This window comes from Schistocerca serialis, chromosome 8 (assembly GCF_023864345.2).
Source record: "Schistocerca serialis cubense isolate TAMUIC-IGC-003099 chromosome 8, iqSchSeri2.2, whole genome shotgun sequence".
In the NCBI taxonomy this organism is placed as follows: domain Eukaryota; kingdom Metazoa; phylum Arthropoda; class Insecta; order Orthoptera; family Acrididae; genus Schistocerca; species Schistocerca serialis.
In genome coordinates, this window is record NC_064645.1 from 606,710,033 (window position 1) to 606,733,860 (window position 23,828).

The window sequence follows — 23,828 nt, forward strand, 5'->3', positions numbered from 1 at the left end:
ACTTTGATAATAGTCTGAAAATAAAAAATTAAACTTTTCGCTCGAAGAAAGACTTGAACCAAAGACCTCGAGTTCCGCAGCTGCTCACGCTAACCCCGGGACCACGGCGCTCCTGAGTTTCGTCTCTCCTTGATGGAGCATATCTTACACATGGACTAATCAGTTTGTATATTTTGCTTATTTTTTTCGTAGTTCCACACAACTTCTTCCTGTTTTCTCGATTGATCTGCGTTCAGTTTTTCAAGGCCTATCCACTGTGCCAACTTATAACTAAATCTGAGGGGGGTGCGATGGGGAGGTTCCCTTGTAAGATAGTTTTCTGTTAAAGAGTAACATCGACTGTTTTCTTTGGTTGGCAATGACAGGTAGACGTATAAACAGGCAAGGCGTAGGTGGAGGGGACTGGTTGACTTTTGTCATTAAGTGTGTATTTGCTGTGAGGACGCGCTTGTTTGCGTGACCCTCGTATAGTTATCGGCTCCACGTTTGGCTTGGCTTGCTACTGGTCTGAGATACAAAATCATCCAACACGGTGGCGGAGACAAGTGACGCGAACAGCACCTCGCCATTTGTTGGCTTGACCTGAAAAACAAACACAGTATCATACGAGCCGGGAGTGATTCTCCTTTTCATATTTGGTTTACCATTATGTGACTTGGCACTGCTCAGTTCAGAATAGTTTTCCTCTCTCAGTTCCAAGAGGCTTTCTTCAATCGTAAGCAAGAACTGGAAACAGGTATAAGCAAGTCATAAGTGTGGCACCAATGGCCGGCCGGAGTGGCCGAGCGGTTCTAGGCGCTTCAGTCTGGAACCGCGCGACCGCTACGGTCGCAGGTTCGAATCCTGCCGCGGGCATGGATGTGTGTGATGTCCTTAGGTTAGTTAGGTTTAAGTAGTTCTAAGTTCTAGGGGAGTGATGACCTCAGATGTTAAGTCCCATAGTGCTCAGAGCCATTTGAACCATTTGTGGCACCAATGGTGCACGTGAACAAGGCCAATAGCATAGAGGGAACTTGCAGTTTTGAATATTACGTGACACTGAACGTTGTAAAACTACTGAGTAGCAATAGTGAAACGGTTAAAACTAAGACGGATCGGTAACAGGCTACAATAATAATGGTGAGCCATATCATACCGACATCATATGTTTAAAAACTGCAACTGTGTCCAAGGACATAGCCAGTATTTTGTCAAAGCGATGGTCCGATTTCTTAAAGAGGACTTTACGAAGACTCATGTTTTTTATTTCTCTAAAAACTTCCATAAAGAACTAAAAAACATTTTATTTGATAATTATTTTTCTCATCAAACGGAGATATAATCTCGTTACTTTAGAGTGCTATATTTTGACAAACTACGAAGAAGCAGTCATGCTCCAATCTCCATTCATCCTGCAAGATCATTTTACACTCTTCATCTTTCAATCTGGATTTGAGGTGAGAAAGTGATCAGAAATAGACGAGCGCTAATGTTTTGGAACACCGTGATTATTACCGACAGGAGTTTTGCGACAGAGAAGCTAGAGCAACTATTCAGTCTTACACTATCCCAAATTTCCTCATTTTAGTATACATCTGACACTTCTAGTAATGCAAGAAAGATCATTTTCTACATTAAAGAATGTTCCGGCAATCAAATGCACGAGTCCAAATTTGGATTATTATTTATTTATCATATGGCTTTTAGTGCTGGGAATCGCGGAAGAGATATTCAGCTTGCCTTTGATGCAGCTCTTTTCAATCAAGCAAAGGGGCTGCTTCTTAATGAGAACTGTAATCTGTTAGGAAATAAAGGTATTCGGAAGGAATTGGACGTGGCCTATAGTCAGGGACTAACCCCAACGTTTCCCTAAATTGGAAATGGGAAACCACAGAAAAAATTTTCAAGGTTGCCGGCAGATTGATTCAAACCATCTCGCGTCTCAAATCCAGGGAGTGATAGCTGAGGGGCTCAGTAGGCAGAGCTAATCCAAGTTGGCGGATAATTTGGAAGAACTGGTTGTTGCACATTGTTTTAAAATAAAATTCACACCACAACAGAATGAATTCTAACATTGCATTTTTTTTCCTTTAATTGTGCACGTTTAATCATTTGATAGTGCGTGAATGCATTCATATTTTAAGACTTTACTGTGCACGAAATTGCTGGCATCAATTATTATAGTCTTGAAAGTGCGTAGACTGTTGAACTAAAGAGGGAGGGAGGGATACAGGGCGCAGTTGGCTCGGACGAATTCAAACAGCCCACCGAAAAAAGTCTTTTATAAACGAACTGTAGAATGTGCTGTCATGACACCCCCATGCTGCTCTCTACAAACCCCTCCACATCGCACTGTATTGTGATTGGTTTTCATAATAGAGTGTTGCCCGAGTGACCAGATTGGGAGATATTTTGCCATTTGGGTTGCTAATGATAGAATATTGAGCAATTTTTTAAAGAAATGCAGCCATCACCATTTGGCCGATATTTCTGTTGACGAACGTGTTTTCTGGGGGATGCAATCAAATCCATGTGTATTTTTGCGCAGTGATTTTAATTTAATGTTATTTGTAATTATATTTACCGCTCCGCAAACTTGTGAAATACTGAAGTATTGCAACCACAATATTCTACTAGCGTCCAAGTAACGACTCTAGTGCTAACATTAAACTGCTATAGATAGGTAATTAGGCTACTGTTATAGTGCGTACACATTTTTAACTTACCATAACGCTAGCGGACGAATAAAATCGGTTTTGCTGTTGTTACAAACTTCTCCATAACCAGAAACTATCGCAACAGCACGCAGTAACAAAACGGTTAACGGCAGCACTTACATTTACTTCAACTGCAAGTAAAAATTGAACTGGTTAAAAAAAACTGAGCCCAAGCAAGGCCAAAAACTGGTCTTCGCTAAAATAGAGATGGACGATAGCCGATAGTGCTACGAATGTATAGATAGTTTATATCTATCGTTGGTCTTGTTGACTATCGGTGGGGCATAGCCTTTTTTCGTCGTGTGAAAATCAAAATATCTTTCAGTTTCATTACACGGCAACTAGGTCGTGTGTAATTTCTTTTAGGTGATAGGGAGTTCCGGCCCCCTGGACTCCCCGCCCCGACTCTACGCCCTTGTTGTTTCGAAAATTTTTGTATCGTCTTCACGCCATTCAGTGACACATGACACATTTTATTACGATATTTATGTATTTCGCCAAGGTATCCAAAATAAAGTCATTGAATGCACTGCTTAATCTATGATATTTGAACGGAGAGAATGCAGAGCAACAATCAATTGGTTTGCATGAACTAGAGCTTTAGAATAGGGCAGTAGCCGTATTCCAGCTATACGAAAATCATACAGCCGATTACATGGGACGAGAAGTGATAAGAGTCTTAACTCACTGGAAAGTTCGCACACAGAGGCTTTCTCATTGTACTACGATAACGGAATCGTAGCTTGTTCAGTGGCAAAAAAAAAAAAAAAAAAAAAAAAAAATTGTTTCGCTCACACTATAAATTTGATTGTCACTGAGATTTTAGATAAGCCCACAGTAATGTCAGCATTGGGTCTTCTAAGGGAAATACGGTTCTTGATTTTAGGGTACGATGGACCTCGTGTTACTGTGTGTTGGAAAGGTTTGCATTGTTAGTTTTTGTATTGTAAGTGAAATAGTACTCACCTCGGCCGATGCTCCTTTATGATTACTGCTTCTAACCCAAAAAAAGTTTCAAGGAGATACCAAATTATTAAAGTGTTACGAAACAGTAACAAAGAGATATCAGGGGATTCTTACGTGACTGCTAACAAACTTTTACCTGGACCTCATCCGGCATCTTCACGGGTTGGGTGTGTTGATCTGGACATGGCAATGTCAGCGGTAGAGGGTGGACGGGTGCCGTTGCCGTCGCCACCCCTTGATCCCCTCCCGCCCCCCCCCCCCTCTCTACCCCTCTGGACGGAATCTGTGTATCCCATCTGCCTGTGTCTCTCTGTAATAAATCCGAACTTGTTAAAAATGTATGTGATGAATAAAAAGAAAAAATGTTGCACTTTAATTTTCCTAAGCTTGATGAGAAATGCAAAAGGAGAATGGTTATTGTTATTCTTTAAATCATTGCTTTGACAGTTCTTTAAGTTTCATACCAAATTCATATAAGTTGGGTTAACAACATCGTTAAGAGAATGATGCCCGTTTCACGTAATGGTACACATACTTAAGTCTAACGTCTCACACTAATTACTATTTGCTTCAGGATGTCCCTAGCTTCATAAGCGTGTGACGACGATTACTGTCTTAAACAGCAGATTAAGTAGAAGAACATGAGCTATCTTATTTTCAAGGTAAATGTGGTTTCTGCTTATGCGGCTGCTGATGGCCTAGCTGAAAACAGCGAAAGAAAATGAACTGCGTCGTTGTTTAACCTACACGGCTGGCTGCGTCTTGGTGTACCTGAAATAATTTAAATTTCTGACCATATGTGCTTGCACTGCCTGCACGTTTTACTTCTCTTGTTTAATTAAACCAATTTTTAGCGAATATGTGGGTGCCACGCCCAGCTTCTGGTGAATTTAAAGAAAATGTTGCAACAGTGGCTGCCGGCAATTAACATACATTTGCTATACTGAAAATGGCAACAGCTCGGAGGAAAGTGCTTTACTGAATAAGAACATCAAATAAAATGTTATTTTTTGTTAACGAAGAATAATTATATTCTGAGATAACAAACAGAAATGATTACATCACAGATCTGTCCATCCACGTAATAAAATGTTAGTGTACAATTTTGCGTCTTATTCTCCGGACTCGATCCGAAGTAAGTGTTAATAGTATCACAGTTCTTACGTAATTTGTGTTAACAATTAATACGGTATTTTCTTTGATTTTGTTGCATTACAGATACGACTATTATCTTAGTTTACTGGATTTTTGTGCTTTTGTCACTTCGGTCTTTTCACATGCAAGATCATATTTATTTAGCACTATTTCATTTCCAGGCTACAATGCATAGTGTTATCCCCTATGAAAGTGTGCGAACGTTTTGTAAATATATACGAATTATGTCTCTGAGCCGGAAAGTGGCTAACAGCCCTGAATTCCTATAGATCGATGTGATAAACCGCCTCAAAATCTAGCACTGAAAAGTGGAATACGATAAAAACACTTTTGACACAGCCGGGCGCTGGTGACCGAGCGGTTCTGGCGCTACAGTCAGGAACCGCGCGACCGCTACGGTCGCAGGTTCGAATCCTGCCTCGGGCATGGATGTGTGTGTTGTCCTTAGGTTAGTTAGGTTTCAGTAGTTCTAAGTTCTAGGGGACTTATGACCTCAGCTGTTGAGTCCCATAGTGCTCAGAGCCATTTGAACCATTTTGAACTTTTGACACTATTGTGTTGTCAATGCGATATGACTTACCATCATCACTGTTGACTGCTTCCAGACTGGCCGATATGCCGGCCCTCTTCGCTCATACCCCGAGCAGCTTCGATACGGAGCCGGCGCGACTCCCAGAACCCCGAAACGGCGTGCCAACGTGCAAGTTGCCTAAACGAAGCCTTGAAAAACAGTTCACCAGCAGATCGCAGTGTTGTGTGATTCGAAAATGAACTGCAAAAGCAAATGAGTGAACGGTCTGAGAACCTGGAGTACAACTCAGTTATTGCCATAGTAGATGTTTTTGTCCCGAGGTTCAAGTTGTCATTTGTTGCAGATTATTTAGCTAAAAGTAAAGTCGTCAGTTATATAAATGGATTCGTCAAGGATGCCAGTAATGCTGTCAAATACCGGAATAACCCGACGAGACGTCATCGGGAAAAGAAAAATACTTTGATAACTGGAAATAAGGCAGTTAATGAGATCGAAGCAGGTATTTTCCACAACGGGCACTGAAGTTCAAATGTACCTCAATAGCGAAATCGCTTCTCGGGGAAAAATCTTAGTGGCAGAAAACTTGAGATAAATAACAATGCCGGGCTGTCTAAGGCGCTGCAGTCATGGACTGTGCGGCTGGTCCCGGCGGAGGTTCGAGTCCTCCCTCGGGCATGGGTGTGTGTGTTTGTCCGGATAATTTTGGTTAAATAGTGTGTAAGCTTAGGGACTGATGACCTTATCAGTTAAGTCCCATAAGATTTCACACACATTTGAACATAAATAACAATGACTGTCAAGATCCTTTGTGACTAAACTCTGTACAGAAAAAATTGCAAAGAGATTCGAGGAGCAGTTTACCCAAATAAGCGGTAGGCAGGAATGGATACAGTCATTCCCTGTGTTCCATTTATTTTGTTAACAATTAATGTCTAAAGACTGGCAGGTTATACCGACGGAAGGCAATACCAGATGTCGTAAAAACAGACAATTGAGGTGCAAGTGGGCATTCTACAGCTCCAAGCGTCATCTGGTTGTCACAACGACACAGCTGTTCCTATAACCCAGACTGACAAAAAAATACTGATATGGCTATTATAAAATAAACCATGAACCAATCATTTCCAGGCTTTTTACCTTTTAGAATTTCTGAAATATCATCCATGACCTCTCTGTCACCGGGCAGTTGATGTAGCGTGTATGATGAGCGAAGGAATGCCCGATTAGATCTAGTACGAGGAGTTTTACACGTATGGGAGAAGAACTAGTTTAGAATTGAAGCTTTTGGATAAAGTCATCTCTGACCAATGATGTCATAACGAACCTAAAGATGCAAAACACTCCAGCTCACAATATGGTGACCAATATTTGTAAACTTTTCCGTGGTACCGAAATGAATTCACGAATTATAAAATAGCGATAATTCTTAATAATATACGAATAAACTAAAGAGAAAAACAGCGGTATCATGTGGTTCTGAATGGGAACAAATCAATAGGAATATCGTCTGCAGCCAAGATCGCTTAGTATGTTTGTTTCACAGTGACCGGTTCGACAATATCTTCCTCTCATCATATTAACATGAAGCCATGTCACCAACACAATGGCTTTTCAAACCCATAAAAAGATACAAAATATCCATCGCACCAGTTGTGTGCCTAGGGATGGAGGCGAACAAACACAACGTGTCCCACGCACATCATAGGATCTTTTTGGTCGTTACTTCAGTCTAGTCGCTGATTTTAGAATCACGCGAAGAAAGGCACACGAGAAACCGCCTTAAACTGTTTCTGCCATTTTCTACAGTTTTTGCTGTTGTTAGACAAGAGGTTATGTATGTTTTGTGCAGCATTTGTAATAATTTTCTGTTCTATACATTTAAGTATTGTGTAACATATTAAAGGTATTGGGAATACATTGTTATTTCTTCAGCTACAGAATCTTATGGTGACATAAATAAGCTAATAAACTGAGTTTTTTAATGTCCTGAAAAGTTACCTGTCTAGAAAAAGGAAACAGGTTGTAGATACCATACCTTAAGTTTCAAAATGTAGGCTATTTAACTCGTAACAGATTTTTGACAAATTTTTGCTTCATTTGATCTCGCTTGCTGATTGTTTGTGTGTAGTAGATTAGTAATGGAACAGATAGGTGATTATATACACACATCAAAAATAGTTTTGCATCACCCCGGTTCCCAGAACTCCTGAACATAGACGTTGACTGTGGATACTGCATCGCAGACACGGTCCCTTTGACTGCTCAGAGTTGTCACTAAACCCGACCAAAGATGTAAACAACCATGCATGAACAGCGCCTATTAGACGGAGGGGGTTCGACAGCCGATCAGTTCCAGTCATTCCACGAGGAACAAGGTACACCACTCGTTGTTGTCTGTAGTTCAACCATGCCTAGACGGTCAATACCGCGGTTCTATCGTGTCCGCATTGTTACTTTGTGCCAGGAAGGGCTCTCAACAAGGGAGGTGTCCAGGCCTCTCGGAGTGAACCAAAGCGATGTTATTCGGACGTGGAGGAGATACAGAGAGACAGGAACTGTCGATGACATGCCTCGCTCAGGCCGCCCAAGGGCTACTACTGCAGTGGATGACCGCTGCCTACGGATTATGGCTCGGAGGAACCCTTACAGCAACGCCACCATGTTGAATAATGCTCTCGTGCAGTCACAGGACGTCGTATTACGACTCACAGTGCGCAATAGGCTGCATTATGCGCAACTTCACTCCCGACGTCCATGGCGAGGTCCATCTTTGCAACCATGACACCATGCAGTGCGGTACGGGTGGGGTCAACAACATGCCGAATGAACCGCTCAGAATTGACATCACGTTCACTTTACCGATGAGTGTCGCGCATGCCTTCAACCAGACAGTCGTCGGAAACGTGTTTGGAGGCAACTCAGTCAGGCTGAACACCTTAGACACACTGTCCAGCGAGTGCAGCAGGGTGGAGTTCCGTGATGTTTTGGAGTGACATTATGTGGGGCCGACGTACGCTGCTGGTGGTCATGGAAGACGCCGTAACGACTGTACGATACGTGAATGTCATCCTCCGACCGATAGCGCAACCATGTCGACAGCATATTGGCGAGGCATTCGTCTCCATGGACGACAATTCGCGCCCCCATCGTGCACATCTGGTGAATGGCTTCCTTCAGGATAACGACATCGCTCGAATGGAGTGGCCAGCATGTTCTTCAGACATAAACCCTATCGAACATGCCTGGAATAGATTGGAAAGAGCTGTTTATGGACGACGTGACCCACCAACCACTCTGAGAGATCTACGCAGAATCGCCGTTGAGGAGTGGCACAATTTGGACCAACAGTGCCTTGATGAACTTGTAGCCAGTATGTCACGATGAGTTCAGGCATGCATCAATCCAAGAGGAGGTTCTACTGGGCATTAGAGGTACTGGCATGTACAGCAATCTGGACCACCACCTCCCGCTGTATGGTGGTTCAACGTGCAATGCATGGTTTTCATGAGCAATAAAAATGGCGGAAATGATGTTTATGTTAATCTCTATTCCAATTTTCTGTACGGGTTCCGGAACCCTCGGAACCGAGGAGATGCAAAACTGCCGCGTGGGATTAGCCGAGCGGTCTGAGGCGCTGCAGTAATGGACTATGCGGCTGATCCCGGCGGAGATTCGAGTCCTCCCTCGGGCATGGGTGTGTGTGTTTGTCCTTAGGATAATTTAGGTTAAGTAGTGCGTAAGCTTAGGGACTGATGACCTTAGCAGTTAAGTCCCATAAGATTTCACACACATTTGAACAAAACTTTTTCTGATGTGTGTACAATATTGACAAGATTTTCTCGATTGCAACGCTTTTAAATTTCCGTATTTCTCCGTTTATTCTTATTCTAGGTTGCTTTTGGCTCCATGAGATCCCGCTTCCATAATCTGTCTATGTCATCCGGTGTTCCACATTTGTTCAAGAAGAGAGCAATTTCTACGTATGCAACGCTTTACACCACAAACAGCTCGTTTAATAAATATTTTGCTTTGCCCGCTCTGGCACAGTGTACACTTTGTAACTCCTATGAGCGGCATCAACGCCGTAGGGTCGGTATCTCGGAAACGGCGTTCACCCGCGTCATCGTAATCGGATAAGTCACACTCCAGTTCCCGGCATTTAAACAGTACAACGTCGTGTGTGAGACAGTCGATGTTAGTGGTATCCAGAACTTTTCCTTTCAGTTTCAGTTCACTAATAAGAACGAGAATAAAAAGGAAACTCGGAGGCGCTTTTTCGACATTGAGCACATTTTAGGTCTATTTGGTATTCACTTTACATTCTTAAAAAAAATATACCGAGTTATCCAGATGTAATTAGGAAAGAATATTAAAAAGCACAAATAGCCAGAAGCACAATGTGGTTATCTCAAAGATACAAGAAAATATATTACTTTCTAATAACGAGAAAAGTCAGTTATTTTCGCTGCGTACTGGGACCAGATCTCCGTACAGCAACAACTCGTTATTCAAACGGATTTGCGAGCTAGTAGAAAGAGAAATTAATCTGAGGTGGCTGTCATGTGTTCCTTGTGCACATGAAGTACGTTGTTTTATATAGTGAGACTTAATCTTTCAAGGGACTCCTCGACAGTATAGAAGGAGTGACCCATGAGGAAACCCTTGAAACTCTTCAGTTTCGATTTGAAAGCGCGTGGATTACTGCTAAGAATTTTGAATTTGAGTGGTATCTTATTGAAAGTGGATGCAGCAGTATACTGCACACCTTATACCTTTTTGCACAAGAGTTACGGAAGTCCGATCCAAATGCAGGTTTGATTTCTACCGAGTATTAGCCGAGTGAAACCTGCTTATTGTTGGGAATAAGATAATATTGTTAACAAAAAATGACAGTAAGGAAAATATATATTGAGAGGCCAATGTCAAAATACCCAGACTCGTGAACAGGGGTCGACAAGAGGTTCATGAAGTTACACCACTTATTGCCCGAACCATCCGTTTCTGAGCCAAAAATATCCTTCTAGAATGGGAAGAGTTACCCCAAAATATAGTACCGTACGACAATGAATGAAAATAAGCAAGGTAGACTAATTTTCGTGTCGAACTATCACTCACTTCTGATGCCGTTCCAATAGTAAAAAGAGCAGTATTAAGTCTTTGAAAAAGATCCTGAACATGGGCTTTCCACGACAGCTTACTATCTATCTGAACATCTAGAAATTCTAACTGTTCAGTTTCACTAATCATATGCCCGTTCTGTGAAATTAAAACGTCATGTGTTGTTGAATTGTGTGTTAGAAACTGTAAAAACTGAGTCTTACTGTGATTTAGCGTTAGTTTATTTTCTAAAAGCCATGAACTGAGATCATGTACTGCACTATTTGAAACCGAGGCAATGTTGCACACAACATCCTTTACTACCAAGGTAGTGTCATCAACAAAGAGAAATATTTTACAGTTACCCGTAATACTAGACGGCATATCATACATAAATAAGGAACAGGAGTGGCCCCACTCTAATCACTGGAGCACCCCCCACATGACAGTACCCCACTCAGACCCCACATCACAGCCGTCATCAACATTGTGAATAATGACCTTTTGCTGCCTGTTGTTTATACAAGGTAGTGACTTATATGATGTTGTATCCGCTAGTGAAATCTTTAACTATACCGCCAACAAACCTTTTTTATCGCTAAGAAAGTATCGTTCAGTTAGGTGAATATCTGTGAAAAATTCTTCTCAGTTATGGCCAAAAGTTTTTCGAATTGCCGAGTTCTCATTGTTCCCTTATTTTATATTTGCTTATGAATTTATTTTATTTGAGAAGATTCAGGCTTTCAGTGGAAGTAAAATTAACTGGACATGCTTAGAGAGCATGTTTGCAATTAACATTGCAATGTCCGTAGTACTGAATGTAGGCATTACAGTAAAGTCAGTATTAGAAAGCAGAAGTAAAGCTGTGAGGACGGGGCTTGAGTCGTGCTTGGGTAGCTCAGTTGGTAGAGCACTTGCCCGCGAAAGGCAAAGGTCCCGAATTTGAGTCTCGGTCCGGCACACAGTTTTAATCTGCCAGGAAGTTTCATATCAGTGCACACTCCGCTGCAGAGTGAAAATCTCATTCTGGAAAGTCAGTATTATTAATATTCTGTTACCTACATGGCTAATAATGTTCCCATCGAAAAGGAGGAATCAGTTAGCGGAAAACAGACGTGCCAGCATTGTAGAAGAAATCGAAACTATAGAAAGAGTAAACTGGTCCGTAAAGAAAGATAAATAATTGTATTACCTGGGTTGCAAATGAGATCCCCTGTTTCGTTCGGTGCTCGGGTGCTATTCCAAGTTGCAGAGCTTTAGCAACACTTTTAGAGTTTGTGGGAGTGCCAAGTGGTCTGAGACGTCAACGGGAATTTGAATTGTGGAGGGAGGCGTGCTAGGGTAGTCCGCACAGTTGTCCTAAGCCACTGTACCAAGGCGGCGTTGTGGTTAGCCCGCACGGGTTCGAACCCCAGTCACTTCAGTCTCCATATAATTCATACTAGAGTTACACTACGTGATCAAAAGATTCCCGACATCCCCAAAAACGTACGTTTTTCATATTAGGTGCACTGTGCTGCCACCTACTGCCAGGTAATCGATATCGGTGTTCTCAGTAATCATCAGACATCGTGAGAGAGCAGAATGGGGCCTCCGTGGAACTCAACGGACTTCGAACGTGGTCAGGTGATTGGGTGTCACTTGTGTCATACGCCTGTACGCGATATTTCCACACTCCTGAATATCCCTAGGTCCGCTTTTTCTGATGTGATAGTGAAGTGGAAACGTAAAGGGACACGTACAGCACAAAAGCGTACAGGCCGACCTCTTTTGTTGACTTACAGACCGCCGACAGTTGAAGAGGGTCGTAATGTACAATAGGCAGATCATCATACAGGAATTCCAAATTGCATCAGGATCCACTGCAAGTACTATGACAGTTAGGTGGGAGGTGAGAAATCTTGGATTTGGTAGTCGAGCGGCTGCTCATAAGCAGCACATCACGCCGGTAAATGACAAACGACGCAACGCTTGATGTAAGGAGCGCAAACATTTGACGATTGAACAGTGGAAAAACGTTGTGTGGAGTGACGAATCACGGTACACAATGGGGCGATCCGATGGCAGGGTGTGGGTATGGCGAATGCCCGGTGAACGTCATCAGCCAGCGTGTGTAATGCCAACAGTAAAATTCGGAAGCGGTGGTGTGATGATGTGGTCCTGTTTTTCATGGAGGGGCTTGCACACGTGGCACTATCACAGCACAGGCCTACATCTACATCTACATCTACATTTATACTCCTGTGTGTGGCGGAGGGCACTTTACGTGCCACTGTCATTACCTCCCTTTCCTGTTCCAGTCGCGTATGGTTCGCGGGAAGAACGACTGTCTGAAAGACTCCGTGCGCGCTCTAATCTGTCTAATTTTACATTCGTGATCTCCTCGGGAGGTATAAGTAGGGGGAAGCAATATATTCGACACTTCATCCAGAAACGCACCCTCTCGAAACCTGGCGAGCAAGCTACACCGCGATGCAGAGCGCCTCTCTTGCAGAGTCTGCCACTTGAGTTTATGAAACATCTCCGTAACGCTATCACGGTTACCAAATAACCCTGTGACGAAACGCGCCGCTCTTCTTTGGATCTTCTCTATCTCCTCCGTCAAACCGATCTCGTACGGATCCCACACTGATGAGCAATACTGAAGTATAGGTCGAACGAGTGTTTTGTAAGCCACCTCCTTTGTTGATGGACTACATTTTATAAGGACTCTCCCAATGAATCTCAACCTGGTACCCGCCTTACCAACAATTAATTTTATATGATCGTTCCACTTCAAATCGTTCCGCACGCATACTCCCAGATATTTTACAGAAGTAAGTGCTACCAGTGTTTGTTCCGCTATTATATAATCATACAATAAAGGATCCTTCTTTCTATGTATTCGCAATACATTACATTTGTCTATGTTAAGGGTCAGTTGCCACTCCCTGCACCAAGTGCCTATCCACTGCAGATCTTCCTGCATTTCGCTACAATTTTCTAATGCTGCAACTTCTCTGTATACTACAGCATCATCCGCGAAAAGCCGCATGGGACTTCCGACACTATCTACTAGGTCATTTATATATACTGTGAAAAGCAATGGTCCCATAACACTCCCCTGTGGCACGCCAGAGGTTACTTTAACGTCTGTAGACGTCTCTCCATTGATAACAACATGCTGTGTTCTGTTTGCTAAAAACTCTTCAATCCAGCCACACAGCTGGTCTGATATTCCGTAGGCTCTTACTTTGTTTATCAGGCGACAGTGCGGAACTGTATCGAACGCCTTCCGGAAGTCAAGAAAAATAGCATCTACCTGGGAGCGTGTATCTAATATTTTCTGGGTCTCATGAACAAATAAAGCGAGTTGGGTCTCACACGATCGCTGTTTCCGGAATCCATGTTGATTCCTACATAGTAGATTCTGGGTTTCCAAAAACGACATGATACTCGAGCAAAAAACATGTTCTAAAATTCTACAACAGATCGACGTCAGAGATATAGGTCTATAGTTTTGCGCATCTGCTCGACGACCCTTCTTGAAGACTGGGACTACCTGTGCTCTTTCCCAATCATTTGGAACCCTCCGTTCCTCTAGAGACTTGCGGTACACGGCTGTTAGAAGGGGGGCAAGTGCCTTCTTGCTTCCCACTGTTGAAGAGCAATACAGGGATGGCGATTACATGTTTCAACATGATCAAGCACCTGTTCCTAATATCTGGCCTGAGGCGGAGTGGTTACATGACAATAACATCCCTGTAATTGAGTGGCCTGCACAGAGTCCTGACTTGAATCCTGCAGAACACCTTTCGTATGTTTTGGAACACCGACTTCGTGCCAGGCCTCACCGACCGACATCGATACCTCCCCTCAGTGCAGCACTCCATGAAGAATGGGCTGCTAATTCTCAAGAAACCTTCCAGCACCTGATTGAACGTATGCCTGCGAGAGTGGAAGCTGTCATCAAGGCTAAGGGTGGGCCAACACCATATTGAATTCCAACATTACCGATGCAGGGCCCCACGAACTTGTAAGTCATTTTCAGCCAGGTGTCCGGATGCTATTGATCACATAGTGTACATTAGCAAATTATATGAAGTTAGAAACGGAAATAGAAATCACGAAACCTAGGAGAGTATTGACGATGTGACACATACCAATTCGCTCCTCGACATGAGAAAGACAATTGCGTATGCCTAATGAAAGCTTTGCCGATGATAAAATTTTTAATCTCCTATGGAAGGCAGCGTGATTTTGGATCAGGTACAAGTTGCTCCAGAGGCGATAACTGTGATGGAGAAGGAAACGGAGAAAAATTCAGGGTTATGTGTAGATACGGCGAAGATAGTGGAAGTATAAGGGCATAACTTCCAAGCTCCGTCTTGAGTCCCTGTATTCGATCTCAGACTAAACGAAATTATGTGTTTGTAGTGTATGTGGCGTTATATATTTCTTAATCGTCTTTTATGGTCGTATAACAATTTATATCTTAAGATCATATTTTTTGGATCGCCCATTTTTACTGAAAAGTCAATTTCATTTTCCCTCAGTATTTGTTTTCATAGCATTTCAGCTGTTCTTATTGTTAACGAGAAAGGCATTAAGTAGGTAAAGTAGCTACGAAACAACAAGCCCCCCTTAGTCCCAGGACAGAAAAACCGATATCAACTATGCTATCAAATCTAACAGAACCTTCCTTCCTCTTCTTCTCCCCATAATAGACGTTGCCCGTAATACAAATTCAACTGTTCCACCTGTCTCCTACTTCTTGGTTTTTCCTATGATAATAGATCGACTCAGACCAAGCACGCAACAGCTATTCCGCACCTCATCATCCTAAACTGCTTCTCCCCACCAGTTTTCTCCATTACATGACGCAAAACATTCGGAACGGTGTCACCGACCACTGTGAACAAAACCGCTATGGGAGCTAGGGGACTGAGACAACAGTAGGAATAAAAATAGTAAGCACTAACAATTTCTGTATCATAAACGTGATCTTAATGATTACATTACGACCGAACTTTTCTATAATGGTGAGTTTCGATCTGTATTTACGTTTACGACTATGCATTTGCTCCAGTCAACGATTTTCATGATCCTCTGTCTTCGCTTTGACCATGCCTCGTACCCTGTACATCTGTATACAATCAACATCTTCGATTCCTCTGAATCTGACAGTAATTACGAGTCAGAAGCTGATGTCAACCACATCTTGTTTTCGTGTACCAAATTTGTCAATGAACGATCGGAATATCTCAATAATTTGATAAGTTTGGATTACCTCCTCCCACAATCAGCGTCTTCACTTTTGGTTTCTAAAGACATCATATTGCCTGTATAAAGTGATTTTTAATTTTCTTAATAGTATAGCGAAAAATCTGTAGGACTCGTATTTTCATTCATCTGTCACTTATTATTAACTCTTCTAAGTGTGAATTAATAACATAAATATGTCTAGTTTACTTATCATTTCATTTGTTAAACAATTTTTACGGAAAAATGACAGCTTTAGCTTTCATTTCTGTAAATATGCAGTTATGTATTTTCTCTGTACAATTATCTGTTCTATGCAAACATACGTTGTTGACGGCTATATAGAGTACAAACTCTGTAGGCCAAATAAAACAAACATACAATACATTAGTGTTGTATGGAGTAAACTGGCCCATATTGAACAACATGGCTTCTGAATTTTTTTCCAGTGGAATGTCTATCCTTCATCTTCTAACAACCCTTCCACAACAAAGGTCAAAAGTTAATTATGATTGTAGTGTTGCTCACACTGCTAAATACTGCATTTTCGGGCAACAACAAAGCTATATTATGTGGCAGGTGTCATTAGAGCACAATTAATGGAGTCATTTCATGAAATAGTGGATAAACTAGGCACTCATCTTTTCGTGTTTCCCACGCTGGTCTCGTTGTAAAATCATGGCTCAATCGTCGAAAATCTAGGGAGTGATGATTCCAAGCTCGGATGCAAAGAGGTCTAGGTGTTATTCTGCGATATTCAGAAGTTTTATAGATGTGTTTCATAAACCATTCTTGAAGATTAAACTTTTGCAAGTTAGGACCATGGTGATGTAAAAAAGTAATCAGTACTCCGAATTTAAAACACTTCTTTTTTATTACTTTTGTTGCATCATCACTTCACAATATAAAACACACTTGAAAATATCTTCCTCACTGTTACAAGTACGTCAAAGATCATGGTGACAAAAGAAAGAATACACATAATATCATTGCAATATAAACATATCGATGTATCAAAGTACCTCTACAGTAATGAAATCAAATCTGAATGTTGTCACAGAAATATGTTAACTATTTTACAGAAACACAGTAGAATATTGCTGGTATCGAGAGGTTGAGGTGAGGTGCCGTAATGGTTACGTAATTCAAGTACCATTACAATCTCTAAAACCAATAGCAAATGAATTGCGTTTCTCTGCAGATAAAAGGGTCTGGGGAGTAAGTGGAAATGTGGATTTAATGGCAATTTGGACTGAGGACTGGTAGAATAGTCTGTGAAGTTGTGCAAAGCCACTGTGCCAGGGTGGCGCAGTGGTTCTCAATGAAACACTTGTAACAATAAAAGACTGGATGAAAGTCGTCCCCATGGACGTACCACATGAATCAGCATACGCATCCATTCAAAGAATACGTCGAGCAATCCACGAATGGGTCGGTAAATTCGGGCAGAAACTTAAAGAAAACCCTACGTCTAATGTGGGCCTCTGGTGTATCATCTCATCGACTGAAAGTGAAGGGTATTTAACGTACGACCACTGACACAGTAGTCACTTTAAACCGCTTGTCCTATTGCCGTTCAGCTGAAACAGAAGATACAGAAATACCAGGACGCGAACGGACGTAGCATTTGCAATTTACAACTGCCAAAATGAAGTCTAAAAATCGAAGACGAACAATTATAAAAAGATAATAAATCATCTACTACAAATTAGTGGCGAAAATCTGTTATCCGAAGAACAAAATGGTTTCAGAAAAGCAAGATCCCGTACCGATAATTTTTTCACACTTAAATAAATTATATAAAAAAAGAGAGTTCAATGGGAAAACGTACATCACATTTATAGATTTAGAGAAAGCCTTCGGCCATGTAGATAGGAAAATTTTATGGAACGTATTACTCAAGAACAGATATTCTCAGAAAATAATAAAGGTGGCAGAAAGCCTACACACAGGTACAAAAATAAGAATAAAGAATGCTATATCAGAAGACATACCGATAAATTAAGGGGTTCGACAATGATATAGCTTATCACACATACTTTTTAATATATACATTGACGATATGGTTGAAACATGGAAACAACAAATTGATTCAGGCTGGAGGTAATCACATAAGATGTTTTTTGTACCATTCTTTCTGCCGAAGACCTTGCAACTGCACGGGATAGTGAGATTTGGCTTCGAAGATCCATCTGTAGATTGAACCAAATTTCTAAAGAATGTAACACGAAAATATCCTTTCCAAAAACAAAAGTTATGGCATTCAAAACCGCTGTGGACTAAGATCTCAATGGGAAAGAAAACCATTAAACAAGTTAATCACTTCAATCACCGGGGATATATCATAAGCTAACACAATGACCTCGACATGGACGCCGGCCGGAGTGGCCGAGCGGTTCTAGGCGCTACAGTCTGGAACCGCGCGACTGCTACGGTCGCAGGTTCGAATCCTGCCACGGGCATGGATGTTTGTGATGTCCTTAGGTTAGTTAGGTTTAAGTAGTTCTAAGTTCTAGGGGACTGATGACCTGAGCAGTTAAGTACCATAGTTCTCACAGCCATATGAACCATTTTTCGACATGGACAACAAACTACGGAAATGTCAAATTATATGTGGAACAATCAAAGGACACTGAAATAATGTGAGAAAAGACACAAAAGTCAAGTTTTATGAGGTAAAGGGCATTTGGAAATAAAAGTCGACAATTACTATTGTTTATTATTGTTATGGAGGAAATCCTACAGCAAGTATCAGATGCAATTGGAGATCATAAAATGAAAGCAGTGCTTTTTGCCGATGACCTGATGTTATGGGGAAATTGCGAGAAGGAGGTGCAAGAGCAGTTAGATGTATGGGAGGCAACGGCAGCACAATATGGAATGCATTTCTCTGCAAAGAAAAGTGAAATAATTGTCACAACAAGGAAGAAGAATAGGCCAAATGTGGATATAACTTGTGGAGGGGAAAAACTACAAGTGGTAGAGAACTTCAAGTACCTGGAAAGCATGATTGAAAGTAAGGGGGGAAACGCAATGGAAATAAATGAAAGGTGCAGAAAAGCAGGGCAGTTCTACAAATGCATTAGGGGGCTAATTTGGAGCAAGGAGGTGCCACAGAAATCCAAGGGAATTATATACCGAACCTACTTTGTCCCCATATTGGCATACGGAAGTGAGACATGGGTAATGCACAAAAGCGACAAAAGTAGAATACAGGCTAGTGAAATGAAGTTCCAGAGGAGCAGGTTGAGTGTAACAAGACGAGACAGATTGCGAAATGTGTATGTGAGGGAAAGACTAAAGGAGGAACCAGTACAGGACAGGATAGAAAAATCAAGACTGCAGTGGTATGGACACATGAAGAGAATGGATGAGGGAAGAATTCCAAAGAGGATGTTTGATCTGCACCTGGAGGGGAAGAGGCCCAGAGGAAGACCAAGAGATAGATGGGTGAAGGGAGTGAAGGAATGTGTGACGAGAAGAGGAGAGAACTGGACGAAGGTGGAAGAGGGGGAATGGTGGAAAGACAGAACACGATGGAGAGGCTTGTGTTCCCGACAGACCCAGCCAGTGGCTGGAAACTGTCCAAGATGATGATGATGATGATGATGAATTACTAAGAAGCAATAAAGTAGAATCGAAGCGGCAGTAATGAAATTTCTCAGGGGAGCTAAAGGCTGTACAAGATTAAATAAGCTGAGAAACGAAGACATAAGAGCAGATCTAGGGATATATATGCTATAAATGAGAACATCATGGTTAATCGACAAAGCTAGATAGAACGTCTACAAGTAACGCCAGATTCAAGACTACCAAAACAAATTTCAGAGCTATAGGTACAAGATTCACAGGAAGACAAAGAAAAAGATGGCTGGAAACTTAGAAGACGCAACAGGCCTATAGTCTAGACCATAATAACAGAAGAAGAAGAAGAAGAAGAAGAAGAAAATGGAAGACGACATTCTATGTGGACACAATTAAGTCCAAGACACGAATTATATCCTCGGTTACCCTGCCGCACCACTACAGATAACCTCAGACCGTCGGCACAAGGCAATATCAGAATGATGTCTTTAAAAATGGTTCAAATGGCTCTGAGCACTATGGGACTCAACATCTGTGGTCATAAGTCCCCTAGAACTTAGAACTTCTTAAACCTAACTAACCTAAGGACATCACACACATCCATGCCCGAGGCAGGATTCGAACCTGCGACCGCAGCAGCCGCGCGGTTCCTGACTGAGCGGCTAGAACCGCTAGACCACCGCGGCCGGCTGATGTCTTTAGAATGCTCAGAATTTCGAACGCGTAAAAGCACACAAATTTAATTTTTGTTTACTCAAATTTTATTTTTCTTTACTTTTGTTACTCATTGAAAGCTAAAAATCAATATTTAATTTACCAGTGTTAGCGAAAATACAACAGATCTTTAGCACTCTTTCAACTCTTGGAGTACTTAGAACGACCTGCATGTGATGAAAGTAAATCTCTTGGAGGCAGGTGACATTAACGCAGTATCAATAAATGAGGCTACTTTCTCTTATCGGACGCATCAGTGAATGTGACCTCCCCGCTATCTAACACATCGCTGACGCTAATCCACATTCAGCTCTCAGCGCTGCAATTAAATCCTGGCCTCGGAAACAGATAAGATGTTTTTGTCACCATGAAATCTCTGGCCTGGCCTGATAATAGATGGACAGAGCCCTCGAGGCTTTGATGGAAGATTGGAAAAACCCCTGTCACTCGGAAAGACTACAAGAAATCACAAAGGTTGCTAACATCCCAACTTCGTTCACAGAGGCGTAAAGTAAGAATAGATGTGAAAAGCACCACACACTAGAAACCTTTAGACATCTCTCAGAAATATTCTCTTTTTATTACTGCTAATAGCGCAAAGTGACTTCTCCGCTAATAAAATAATGAGCAACCTTCCCATATATTTATTCACAACAAAATTTATCTTACGTCCTTCACACATTTTTAAATAACACAGCTGTATACGTATGAGTGAGCACTTATTTCAGTTGTCATACGCAACTGCTTCCTTGTATTGCTGCTAAATAGGGTGTTTGATAGCGCTTGTCCAGAAAGACTCTCTTCAACGTTGTCAGTAACGAAAGCTATACCGTATAGGGGCAAGTCTCATGTATGTCATAAAATAGTTGCCAACAATGAGTACACGTTGTCACGGTACTGCAGTATCATGTGAAATAAATTCGTAAATGAATAAGAATTTCATAAAGCGGCATCGTGAAATAGTGCGACCGCTGCAGACTGGAAGGTTCAAAATAACTAGCCCTTACATCTAACAATAAGGTAAAACAGGCAGCGTAGCGTAGACAACTATTCGTCCAAATCAAAAATGCAATTGCAAAGTCAACATGAATTTTGTACAGTTCTTTTCCATCGTCATATATAGTGCGGCGCTTTTAACATCACACAAAGTTTTTTAGTAGTTCACTATTACAACTTTTGAATGTAAGTTCTCACATCTATTTAATCAGTAGTCAAGACTGAATGTCAGGAATTATTCACCATTTACATTCAGCTAAAATCTTTTCGGAAACAATTTGTAAAAGCAACTGTATCCAAGTACAGTGAAACTGTTTTGATCCGCAATGAAAATTGTTTTCGTTTGTCGCGAATAGATCTCTCGAGAGAAAATATTTTATACACAGGATTCTCTACTCGAATGGTGTACACTTGTTAGAAAATTACAGCGAGGTGTCGCTACAACCACTGAAAAATTTTAAGTAAGTTTATGAGAGTACCGCATCGGCTGTAGTTCCTTCATGTTTTTATTTGTTTGCACAGCTTATGCAGTTTTATGGTGAATCTTTTTCTGTATGTGAACAGTTACCACTGACGTTCCACAGAGTATAACTTTCCAACCGCCCCTGTTCTAGCTATGAAAAATCTTTCACACCACATTAGAAATACGCTCTTTGCTGACGATGTAAACATCATAAAAAAACCATCAGAGGTACAACAACAGAAATCACGATAAACGAAGTATCCAGAAAATTTATCGATTGACTTTCGGTAGATGGCCTACACTTGAAAATAATGTTAATGCGACTCTGCATGCGATAAGATATATAGCATCATGGGTGTACAAAGTGATCAGAACTGTAAATCACATTTTCTCTGTCTTGATTATAGCTGCATTTTCTCTTCGCGTAATTGTTGATTTTTGTGCTTAAAACGTCAGAAAGTTAGATTACAGGGAAACATTCCCAAGTGTTGGTAAACGACCTTTATGAAACTTGATGAATCTTTAGAGGGGGCCAAATAATGCTATGCGAATCCAGTTTCACTTGTAAGGACATAAAAGGTAATTTAACATATTAGGTTTAGAGGGAATATCTTCGAAACGATGATACAAAAAAATGTTTTTCATATAAAAGTTTATATGTAACTAACGTTCTTGAAAACAGTATAATCAACTTTTCTAATAATTCCAATTTTTGCAAAATACGCACTATTAATTAATTTTGAAAATTGAAAACTTTTATTACAACATAAATTAAAGAAGCTTTCAAGCGGCGTACATCCATGTATAATGAAGCTGGTTATTAAAATATCATTTTTGGGAGATAAAATGTATACAGAGCGCTGTTACTAGTTAAAATATCTAAACATTCATTATTGTTCTAATTATTTATTTTACTTACATTTGTTGTGTTTTCAATTATTATTTTACCTATTAAGTCCTCTTTTTTTGTTTGTGTTTACCGTTTCACAAACGTCTATTTTGTTAATTGACAAAAAAAGGTAACTCATTATTATGATACAAAATCATTACAATAATGACAATCTTTAAGGAAATGCCTATAACATAACGTGTTTTTACACCATGCACATAAAATGAACGATACTTCTTCACATAATATACACAAAGGAGAACACGATACTTAAAAAAAGAAATTCAGCGGGATTTCAGATCGTCACAGGGGAGCTTCTAAATACCCTGATTTGTATAGGTCACGTTTCAGTACATTGGTAACCCTAGGCGTAGAAAGTTCATTATGTACTAGTGACTGCAGCTTGATTTTATTGTTTTTCAAGTGGAGACTGATATCATACTCATTCAACTGCCCTAGGTCTGAAATTCTTCTCACAAGTTTTCCAACGTCAGAAGCCATTTATGTCTTTAAGATCGTTTATTGACACTTGGGAATGTTCGCTTGTTACCTTGTTATAAATTGGAGCACACAGTATTAATGTTCCATAATATTTTATATTTCATTATGAACCCACTTTCGATTTTCTAGGCCTTCATCAGATTAGAGACAGCTACCATCCGTACGAAGATAGTTATTTCCTAAGATATGTGACCATTTTACAACTATATACAAGGGGTAACAGTATAAGTGCAGATATTTTTGTATGTGGTACCTTAATATGTACACACATCAGTGTGGCGCTTGTTTTTTTTTTATCTGAGTGACACTGGCTTCCCACAAACACGCCACAAACTTTATGACGTGATACTTTCTACAGGGTGCACCAGCAAGTAGACTGTGTCTCTCAGTATAGACTAACCGTTTTGCATCCACGCATCCACACTTCAATAAGTGACTGCTGCCCAGGGGAAGATAAATGTTAATAGCTTGCTCTTGCCACATGTGCTTGAAGGTTCCACCCAGCCTAAAAACATGGACTTGTAATAGTCTGGAAATGACGTAAATACTAAAGTAATGTTATTGAGGACGCTGCCCTCAGTCACCAACAGAAACATCTGCACTTGTACCCGGTACGGCCGGTATATACGAGGGCCGTTCAGAAAGAAACCTCCGGTTGATTTAAAAAAATACACCAAGTTAAATAAAAATATTTTAATATATACATCTTACAACTACATCTCCCGCACTATTTTTCTACATAGTCTCCATAGCGATTGAGGCAGTTATCGTATCTCTTCACAATCTTTGAAATTCCTTTTGCATGAAAATCACCCGCTTGTGCCTGGAGCCAGCCTGTGACCGCATCTTTGAGCTCTTCGTCATCATCAAACCGCTGTGACCCGAGCCATTTCTTCAAATGCATGAAGAGGTGATAATCACTTGGCGCCAGGTCTGGGCTGTAAGGTGGATGGTTGATAACGTCCCACTTGAAGGACTCAAGAAGGGCTGTTG